This window comes from Lipotes vexillifer, unplaced genomic scaffold (genome assembly GCF_000442215.2).
Source record: "Lipotes vexillifer unplaced genomic scaffold, Lipotes_vexillifer_v1.1 scaffold1267, whole genome shotgun sequence".
NCBI lineage: Eukaryota > Metazoa > Chordata > Mammalia > Artiodactyla > Lipotidae > Lipotes > Lipotes vexillifer.
The window spans coordinates 1036016-1046557 of record NW_006790372.1 but is presented as its reverse complement, the minus strand read 5'-3'; the positions used below and the strand labels follow the sequence as shown (position 1 = coordinate 1046557).

The window sequence follows — 10542 nt, the reverse complement described above, 5'->3', positions numbered from 1 at the left end:
GAATGACATAAAGAAGGAAAGAGGACAGTATCTCAATATATTCCACAGGATCTGAACAGCCATGCCTAGAGGCCATGAGTTAAGGCCCGCTTCCACTCCATGTCCAAATGGTGTCTGCACTAAAGCTATTGTTTGCAATGCCTCATACTTTTTGACTGACGGTTGGCTTCAAAGTTTTACTCATAGCAAACCATCCTATATTTTCCTTTGCCAGGTATAGGGTATTATATTGATGGTATTCTCCTTCTAATGAACATGGGATTGGAATCATGTTGAGGATGAAGATTCTCAGTGTACTGAGGGGTAGATTTGAGACAGGACTCCCAAGAACTAAGGCCTCTCTCTTCCTCTTGTGCTATTGTTGGGAGTACTGGTTCAAGGCTCTTACTCCGTAGAGCCCATGTGAAACGTGAAGCCCACAATGTGGCTCCCATAGCAAAATTTATTGTCATACCAGTAAGTGAGCTTGACAACATGGTCACTGAGGGCCATGCTGGCCCAAGCAACAAAGATAGAGGAATAGGTATCACTGTTAAACTCACAGGAAACAGCCTGATCCTCTTGTGTAGGCCAGGATGTCCTTCAAGGGGTTGTCCAATGCCTGATTAACACCTCCTTGATGTCATCATATTTGTCTGCTTTCTCCAGAATGCAGGTCAGATCTGTGAGAGACATGTTAGGGATAGAGACACAGAGGCCAATGAGACTCCCATTTAGCTGAGGAATGACCTTGCCTACAACCTTGGTGGTATCAATGCTTGTAGGGATGATGATTTGAGCAGCACCGTGATCAACAGGCTGCAGTTTTCCAGAAGGGCCATCCACATTTTTCAGTGTAGAATTAATGGTGTGATCATGAGTCTCTCCATGATCCCTACATTGTCAGGGGTAAATACCCTTGACCAGGGTGCCTAGAAGTTCGTGGTACAGGAGGCAATGCTGGTAATATTTAGTCAGTGATCATACTTCTCATGGTTCCCTTCCCTTACAAACATGAGGACAGCTGCAGAAGGGAAAGAAATTATAAACCTCCAACCCTCAAGTGAGCTCCAGCCTTCTCCAAGAGTAGGAAGAGGCTAGTGGACTCCACAGCAAACACCAACCTGTTAGAGAAATGTGGTTATGGATATTTTGACTAACTAAAATGTTCAAATTAACTTTCAAGGCTAAATGTTGATTAATTAATATATAGCTAATATGCTACCAAGTTCTGATGAAACAGAAGCAAACAGAAAGCGTTCAGCACCCCATGCATTTAGTAAGTTGTAAAAGAGCATGACTAGGTCAATTGAATCATTTCTCTGATACTGAGAAAATGGCATGGCTGCTATAACATGGTTGTATTTTTAAGGTCACCATGAACAAGCTACTGATAAATCACACCTGACAACCCCACAACAAATCAATGAGAACTAAACAAGCTTAACTTTCAAACCAATAAACAGAAGGATGGAAGAGGTGTCATTAAATGCAGCCTTCTCGGAGGCCAACATTGGAGGTGATGGTAGTAACTTGAGAAGAGATGCATGCTCTGCTGGCCCTTTAGCGTTAGCGGTGACAACTGATGGCAGTGCTTAAGGTAAAGGAAGACATCAGCATTCTCCCAGGCGCCATATTAGAAGCATATCACTTAACATATGCCTTATCCACATAGCCTATCAATTACCTAATCTGTTCTTTCGAAACGTCTCCTGCCACTGTCCGTCAACCTCTATACCCTCTTTCATCAGCCTAAGTGAAAGTTTTTCTCCATTCATGATTAATAATAGCTCTATATGAAATGCCCAAGTCATGCTAGACACTGATCCAGAGAGTCAGGAATACACTGAATCCTGTGTTAGAGATAGGATATTGGAATGATTATTCCATTTCCCAAACGAGTGCCTCTGCATTTCCCAGAAGGAGAGAAAGTCAAATGTTTCTGCAGTGACCTGTGTATGTAAGAGATGACTTGGTTTCCTGGGAAGATAGATTGCCATACAGTGACTCAGTGTCTGACCAATAAACTACCCTTTTTGATGGGTTCAGTCATTCCCTTTATCCCTAGGACTTGAGTTGTCAGAGAGTGTATCACTGAACTTACCAACAAAGAACTTGGAAAGAGTTTCTATAGCACTATGACTTCTGCCCAAGCTTACCTCAATTAGTCCTTATATTTCGTTGATCAAAAAATAAGTATTTATAAAGTACCTGAGGGCAAAGCATTCTGTTAGGTACAGTAGAGTGGCACGAAGTGTAAGATGTAGCCCCTACCTTGGGATAGTCTGTTGAGGAGGAAAACCTTATATGAGGCTGGTTGAGCAGCCTTCATGGAGTTATGAGGATTTGGCATGGAAAAGAATTGGAGAGACGGAGGGGAAGGAAGGCATTTAGGTCCGTCCAGAATTTTACTGTTTTTGGTCTGAAGCCTTCATAAGACTCAGAGTATAAAGTACATATAATGTGCTCTTAAAAATAAACTATCAAGACCAAAACAGAAGTTAGAAGGCTTTTTTGAGTTTCAGTTTAAGAAACATTTTCCAGTTGTTTTCATAAAAGGGATTGTCAGTCTAATAATACAGTTGGATTAATAGTAGTGTCTAAAATAGTTTTAGTTCTGATTATTAAATGATTGGCAGAAATAAAGAATCCAGTGGTTATGAAACTGCCTGGGTCAAAACTAAGCCACTTACATCTTCTAGCATTACTCTAAAGTTGACATTAGTTAAAATGGTCACCCAACTCTCACCAAAATTTCCAGTATGTTCGCTGGTAACAAGAATCCATCAGCTCAAAGCAGTGATGGAACTTTTTTTTTTTTTTTTTTTTTCACCCAACTCTCACCAAAATTTCCAGTATGTTCGCTGGTAACAAGAATCCATCAGCTCAAAGCAGTGATGGGACTTTTTTTTTTTTTTTTTTTTTAGCACAGAAGCAGGTGCACTGGATTAGTGGAGCAGATGGAATCAGCCATCTCGAACGGCAACAGGTATAGCTTGGGAGCAGGATATTACAAAGGCTTACTGATGCCCACACAAGGCAAGAGTGACCAGGGAAACAAGTCTATACTTTCCCCCCAGGTATCCACCTGACCTCTTCCTCTATAATAGTGTCTATATAATAATGTCTCTTTTAGACACTATTAATAATAGCCTGTATTATTAATAGTATCTACAGTAGTTTTCGTGCTGATTTTTTAATGATGTCACCTCCTCAGAGGGATCTTCCCTGGCTCTCCCTATATAAAGTCAGACCCTCTGTCACTGTCTATCTTCTCATCCTGTTTCATAATTATTTGAATATATGCTTATTGTCTCTTTCCCCATTAGAATGGACTCTTCAGGAAAGCAGGGACTTGCCTTGTTTACTGGTATATGTTCAGCTCCTAGAACAATGGGGCCAATAAATATTTGTTGAATGGATGTCATAACATTTGAAAAAGCTATATGTCAGTAAATCCCAAATAGGTGGTTGGACACTATATTTTAAACCAATGATCTCATATAGATTACTACTTGCCTTAGAAATGGTTTATGATGTGGGAAGGCATAAAGGCACAACTGCCTATACAGTCTCACTCCAGTTCCACCTTTTCCATGAAGTCTTCTCAGGTAACTCCATTTCTTTTTCTGACCTCTGATTGCACGCAGCTTAATGTGTAACTGTCCTTTGTGTATAGAATTTATTTGTAAGTTCTTTAAGAATGAGGATGATATCCTATCTTTTTTACCCTATATTTTCTATCATGCCCAGCACAGCATGCTGAAGTAGTAGGCACTCAAAACATTGCATGACTTGTTGATTGATTCCAGGTGGGGAAATTGGCAAGCATAAGCTGTTAGAAACGAGCTTTTTTTTTCCTGTTTTTCTAAGACAACCCAATAATCAACTGCTGTTAAAGACATTACTCATAAATCCTAACAAATCATTTTAACTATAAAGGTAAATTTGATCCAGCAGTGTCCCTTGGGCACTCTTCGCACTTGCTGATGAATAACTTAGGGGCTTAAAAAATGAATTACAGGACCTAGCCTTTGGTGGGGAAAGTTGTCAAATGAACACATTAATTTTTTCATCTGCTTCTGCCCTGGGCTATGTGGATTACAGTGGGCTGGGTAGCCTGCAAAGATTCCTTCGTGCCTTGCCCTTCCCAGATTTCTCCTTCTAATCAGTGAATGTTGCATTCTTTCTGGACTATGAAGATATTAGAATTCAAGCTGATTTCTGGAGGCAGTATATTCTCCAGCCCTGGCCTTCGGTCAAGAGCATACTGGTGTGTTCTGGGTTTTTTTTCACCAATTTCAGTGACTTTTGGGAGTCCCAAAACCCAGCAAGAGACTGCTTCATTCTAATTCATCCTAGAGTATTCTAATACAAACTGGGAAGTGAGGTGTTTCCTAAATTCTTCTGATGACTGTCGGCTCCCATGGTACCTTGTGCCAAGCCTACCTATTCCTACTCAGAAGGTATACTCACACATCTTGGGATGTAGAGGGTTTCCTTCTCAGGGATGGTAGCCTGCTAGTAGCACTGGCCAGTTATGTGGATTTTCAGTGCTGTAACTGACCTAAAGTAGAATCCAGGCCCACTGTCATACTGTTTAAGATGTTCTCTGCTTGCTCATTTCATTTCAAAATGCACCTGAATCTATTAGCCTCTGCAATATTCTCTGCTGAACTGAGTTGAGATATGGATTTCCCTTAGGTCAGCCTGCTTTTAATTGCAACGTTTCTTACAGCTGATGATAGGGACCAGAATCAGCATTCCTACCAGGGTGCCATCTGTCTTCAAGGCCAGTAACTCCTAACATTTTTGGAGTAGCAACAGTCTATTTGATTTTGCTTTTTAAAAATTAAAAAAAATTTCTTTAAAATTATTTAAAAATTTTTTGTTGGTTAAAACTAACATACAATATTATATTAGTTTTAGGTGCACAACATAGTGATTCAATATATTTTTTAACATCTTTATTGGGATGTAATTGCTTTACAATGGTGTGTTAGCTTCCGCCTTATAGCAAAGTGAATCAGTTATACATACACATATGTTCCCACATCTCTTCCCTCTTGCGTCTCCCTCCCTCCCGCCCTCCCTATCCCACCCCTCCAGGCGGTCACAAAGCACCGAGCTGATCTCCCTGTGCTATGCGGCTGCTTCCCACTAGCTATCTACCTTACGTTTAGTAGTGTATATATGTCCATGATCACAACAATAAGTCTAGTTACCATCCATCACCATACAAAGTTGTTGCAATATTATTGACCATATTCCCTGTGCTGTAACTTACATCCTCATGGCTTATTAACTGTATGAATGGAAGTTTTTACCTTTTAATCCCCTTCACCTACTTCATCTGCCCCCCTACCCCGCTCCCTGCTGGCAACCACTGGTTTGTTCTCTGTATCTATGAGTCTGTTTCTGTTTGGTTTGGTTTGTAGATTTCACATATAAGTGAAATCATACCATATTTGTTTTTCTCTGTACTAGCACAATACACTCCAGGTCCATGCTTTGTACAAAGGGCAAAATTTCATTCATTTTTATGGCCACATAATATTCCAGTGTGTGTGTGTGTGTGTGTGCGCGCGCGCGCACGCACGTGCACACATCACAATTTCTCTATTCATTCATCTATTGATGAACACTGATTTTGCAACACTTCTGCTTCGTTTGTCTTCTCTTGGGAAGAGTCAACTTTTGGCGGACAACATTAATGACAGTGGAAGAAGTAGTGGAAAAGAAGAGGAATATATACTAGTTGAGAAGTCAGTGGGCTCGGGGTGTAATTCTGAGGCTTAACAATGGTTCTTCAACTGAGCTGTGACCTGAGAAAATCACTTGCCTCATTTGGGCCTCAGCTTCATTTGTGAAATGAGGGGGTTGGACTAACTAGATTAATGTTTCCTAAATCTTGCTGCGTCTTAGACTCACTGGGCAGATGCACCAGTGAGATTTAAAACTAATTCTAGGGCTGTATCCACCCCTGACCTACTGAATTAGAGTATATCATGGTGAGTATCTATAGTTTTTTAAAGCATCACCAGTAAATCAGATATATGTATACATGGTTAAGACTAAATCAGGGTTTCTCAAACATTAATATACATACAAAATCACTTGGGGAAATTATTAAAATACCTGCCCTTTATGATTCAGTACGTCTGGGTTGAGGCCTGAGATTCTGCTTTTCTGACAAGTTCCAAAGTGATGCCCATGCTGAACTTTGAGTAGCAAGAGGCTAGAACTTTGATGGTTCTCATCTGGGGACAACTTTGGCCCCCTCACCAAGTAGTGTTGCCAGATAAAGTACATTTTCTAAATCTGGCAATCCTGTCCCCAGGGGACATGTGGCAATGTCCGAAGACATTTTTGGTTGTCACAACTGGGGATGGGGGTGGCTACTGGGATCTAATGGGCAGAGGCCAAGGATGCTGCTCAGCATCCTACAATGCACAGGACAGCCTCACCCTCCAAGCAAAGAATATTGGCCTAAAACATCAACAGTGTCAAGGTTGAGAACCCTGGTCTAGATGAACTAATTTAAAGTTTCTTCAAATTTTTACATTACTGCATATGATTCTGGTATATACTTATAATAACGCCATATATTTTGATCAGTGATCAATGGTTGCTATATCAGAATTTTCCTCCCTAGCCATGTAGCTTATCATAACAGGAAATTTTCTAATAAACTTTTCCGGAACTTTCCAACAAAGCTTTTATGTTTTTATTTCTCCAGGAATAACAACTGAGCATTGAGAATAGGAGAAATGTTGAGTGTCAGAACCTGAAAGGCCTTTAGTAATCAGTTCACTCAAACCCTCTTAACCCACAGATGGAGAAATAAAGGCCCACAGAAGGGAAGTGTCCAGCCCAAGCTGTGTTGTTTTAAGGAAATTCTCCACATATCTGAGGCTGTTAGGGTAATTAATTGTTTATAAAATGTCAATAGTACTACCTGCTTTTAATTGGCACACATTCTCAAAATAAACTGGATAAGGAGATACATTTTCCTCTCATTTGAAGACCACCACCTCCCTACCCCACCTCTGGCTTCTATTTCTATCCACACATTGAGACTGATGTTTCTAGATAGCTAAAGTTACCTCATTCACTGAATACACTCATTCTGATATGGCAGGCTTTGGAAGAATTTGCTTTGGCTTGTAGTGGTAATGATAATCGATATTTATGGGGGATTTACAGTTGTTGGGTGTTGTTATAAGGGCTTTATCTGGGCTAACTGATCTTACCGACCCTTACTTCAGAGATGAGGAAACTGAGGAACAGAAAAGTTAAGTCACCTGCCCAAGGCTACACAAATAGTAAGTGGTAGAGTCAGGGCTTAAGCCTGACAGTTGGATTCCAGGGTCCATGCTATTGGCCATCAAACCAGACTGCCTCTCAGAGCTTGCAGTTTTAGTAAGAACTAGGAGTTCCTTGAAGGAAGGGAGCATGCCATTTGTCTTCATCTCCCCTGAGATTAACACAATAATTGGCACATATTAGGAGCTCATTATTTGTAGGTTGCATGAGTGAATGCCAAGATTTGGTGCTCTCAGCAAAGAAACCCACAGGCAGGTGAAATGATTTTTTGCTTATTTCCCTTTTCACAGGTGTGAGCAAGAGTTTGCACAAGATTTGACTGCCCACTCTGTTGCCTGAATAATTAGAATTTTTTTCTGAGGCAAATGGTCTTTATGTCAGGGAGGTACAGTGAAGACAGTCAGATCTGCAAGGAGCTATTCATCTGTCCTAGGTAAAATGTTAGCAGGTGGGAACGCTCCAAAGCAAGACCAAGGGGTTCAGCCTGGGTTCTCCATCTGGAGGGCTGATGCCTCCATCTCCCGCTGCCTTTGATGCCGTTTCTAGGCTGGCAGCTGCCAAACCCAGACTTGAGCAAATGAGCCTATAAACACAGCGAGGAAGATTCCTTTCTTCAAGAAGCGCTGTGACAAGAGTTTGGTTAGGACTCAGCTCAGATGTTCCTCCCTCCATTTATGGATGCAGATCTTATGGAAAGATCATGAACTTTGAAATCCAAAGGACCTGGAGTCTCACTCTGTTTCTGCTACTTTCTACCTGAGTAACTTGACCTCTATTAGACTAAGTTTTCTTGTACTGCATGGAATTTTGGGGAAGATTCCAAGTTAACTTCCCTGTCACATGGAATGCTTTCAACAAACGTTAGCTCTCTCTCCTCCAGCAGATCCAGGACTCTCGCTTGTTCTGAGTCTTGTGGAAAGAGTATGATTCCCCAGGCTGCAGGCAATCTGTAGCTTGTCCGCACATAGTTGTTCATTGCTCTTTATTCCCTTTCCTCCTTCCTTACAGCAGTAGAATTGCAAACTGATATCTGCAAGTTGACCCTGTGATGTTGAAACCCAGGAAAATCCTCAAGTCAAAGAATCCCAAGGATGACAATGGTCAGCTAACTGCTGAAATGTGGCATCACGGTGAGTTGGTAGAAAAAGTAATTGTATAAGTCAAAATGGTTGGAGTGACCTTAAATGTCCTTGGAGGAACTTTCTGCAGACATGTTGGTTTTCTGTACAAAAGGATTTGCTGCCTCAAGGTAGTCACTGGGACTACCTTGGCAACTGGGAAACGGAAGAGCAAAGAGGAAGGCCTCAGTAATAGAATTCTACATCCAGAGGTAAATTATATCTCAAGTACTCAGTCATTTTGAACCAATATTGTTTTTCCAGACAGAAAAAGTACCACCAGGAGGTAGAAGCTTTTTCTTATATGAATACAGAAAAGCCAGCCCAGCCATGCTTTCCCCCTACACATGGATAGAATTTCACCTTGTTCACAGATGCTCCTGTGTCAAGCATTTGCTATCAATAATTTTTTAAAGCCAAGATTTCCGGTCTGCATGTGAGTTCAATTTGTATATACTTCTGTGATCTGGAGAAAGAACTATAGACTTTGGGCTATAATAGGAAAGCTAGGAGCAATAACCAGAAGATCAGGGTCTTCCCAACTTAATAAGAACATACTCCATCTTTACAGGGACAGTTACAAGAGGAAACCCTTAAGAAACATTTGACTTGTGGCTTATAAGAACACACTTATCCTGAGCTTTTGGCTCAGATCTGCCACTAACTAGCTTGGAGACTTTGGGAAATTCACTTTTCTGGGCCTCAATTTCCAAAGTTGTTACAGGAGGGGACTACAGTAGACAATATTCTTCTAGCACTCATACTTGAGGATTCTATGGGAGGGCCAGAGATAGAACTGGATGTTGACCTTAGAGTATCAATAGCTAACTTTCTTTTCTTCCAGTACTATCAATATGTCACTGACCAAGTTTAAGGGAAGGAGTATGGGGGAGGGAGAGGCAGAGAGCAAGGCCTGTGTGCTGAGACTACACCATGTGTTTTGTATTTGCCTAGATTGACACGTGGCCTAAAGCCTGTTTGTTCTGTGCTTGTATTGTTTCAACTTCCCTCCGTTTCATTGGTTCTATAAATTGGCTTTAACCCAATTCTCTCTGTTTTGGTCATTAAATTTCAAATTGGTTCCTGGCCTTGTGTACAATCCCCTTCTTTCTTTAATAATAGAATCGATCTCACTCCCCAAAATGATGGTTGGAAACTTGAAAGCAGGCTAGTTACTGTTCCTTCATTGTATTCAGTTTCCTACCATTTACCTTCCTTTGGATTTTCTCTTTACAGCAGTGTCCAGCATCTTGGGCCTCAAATTGCTCCCTGATGGGCTGAGACCTCTTATGTTTGAGGAGGCTGGGTAATCCAGTGCCCCTTGGGAATATGTTGTTAGCACAGCCACAGCAAACAAACCTAAAATGAGAAATTGAACCAAAGCAGTCTAGTCCTAGCCCAGTGAAGCTCTTCAGTTGGTAAAAGGCTCTTGACACTTGCCAAGAGCTGAAAGGGTCCCACCTTACCTGAGCATAGAAGGGAGCTGTATCTGACGCAATGACAGTTAATCCTGCCCAGAGATGTGCTGGTAAATGCTTAACAACTGGCTCTGTGGGGGTGGGGAAGCCCTGATTTGTTGTGTTTGCCAATTTCCATGGTGAAAATACTCCCACCATGACTGATTGCAAGCTAACAGCATGATGTCACTAAATGTGGAATTGGAAAGCAATGAACACAAATGGCCCTTGAGGGCGGTGCAGGTACACTCCAGCATACCACCCACCACCCAACTGCATCTACGATAGGCCCACACAGCCCAAAGCTGCCAGACCTGGGTTCTCTGGCAAGGATTGGGGAGGAAAGAGAGAGTGGTGCTTATACACTGTCCTGTCTCTCCAACCTGCTCCTTGGGAAAGAAGCATTAGAACTGAGTGTAAAACATCATATACTTTAAAATCTCCAGGAGGAAAACTCAGTCACATCATGTCCTTCCCAACATGTTTTTTTTTTTTTTTTTCCTACAATTTACCTCAGGGTAAGTTTAACTCCTGGGTCCCCAAAAACCTTTTAAAGAAGACCCCCTTCCTCTTTAAGTCTCTAGAAAGGAACCTGCGACATATCCAGATAATGGAGACTCCTTTCTTGGTGCCTAAAGAGCTCAGAAACATGTGGTTCAGCA

The 10542-nt window shown here is 41.4% G+C and overlaps 1 pseudogene; it reads right to left on the bottom strand.

The window, feature by feature from the left end:
- Positions 1-384: 384 nt before the first annotated feature.
- The window catches only part of LOC103070858 (glyceraldehyde-3-phosphate dehydrogenase-like), a 22152-nt pseudogene continuing 11994 nt past the window's right edge, over positions 385-10542 (bottom strand).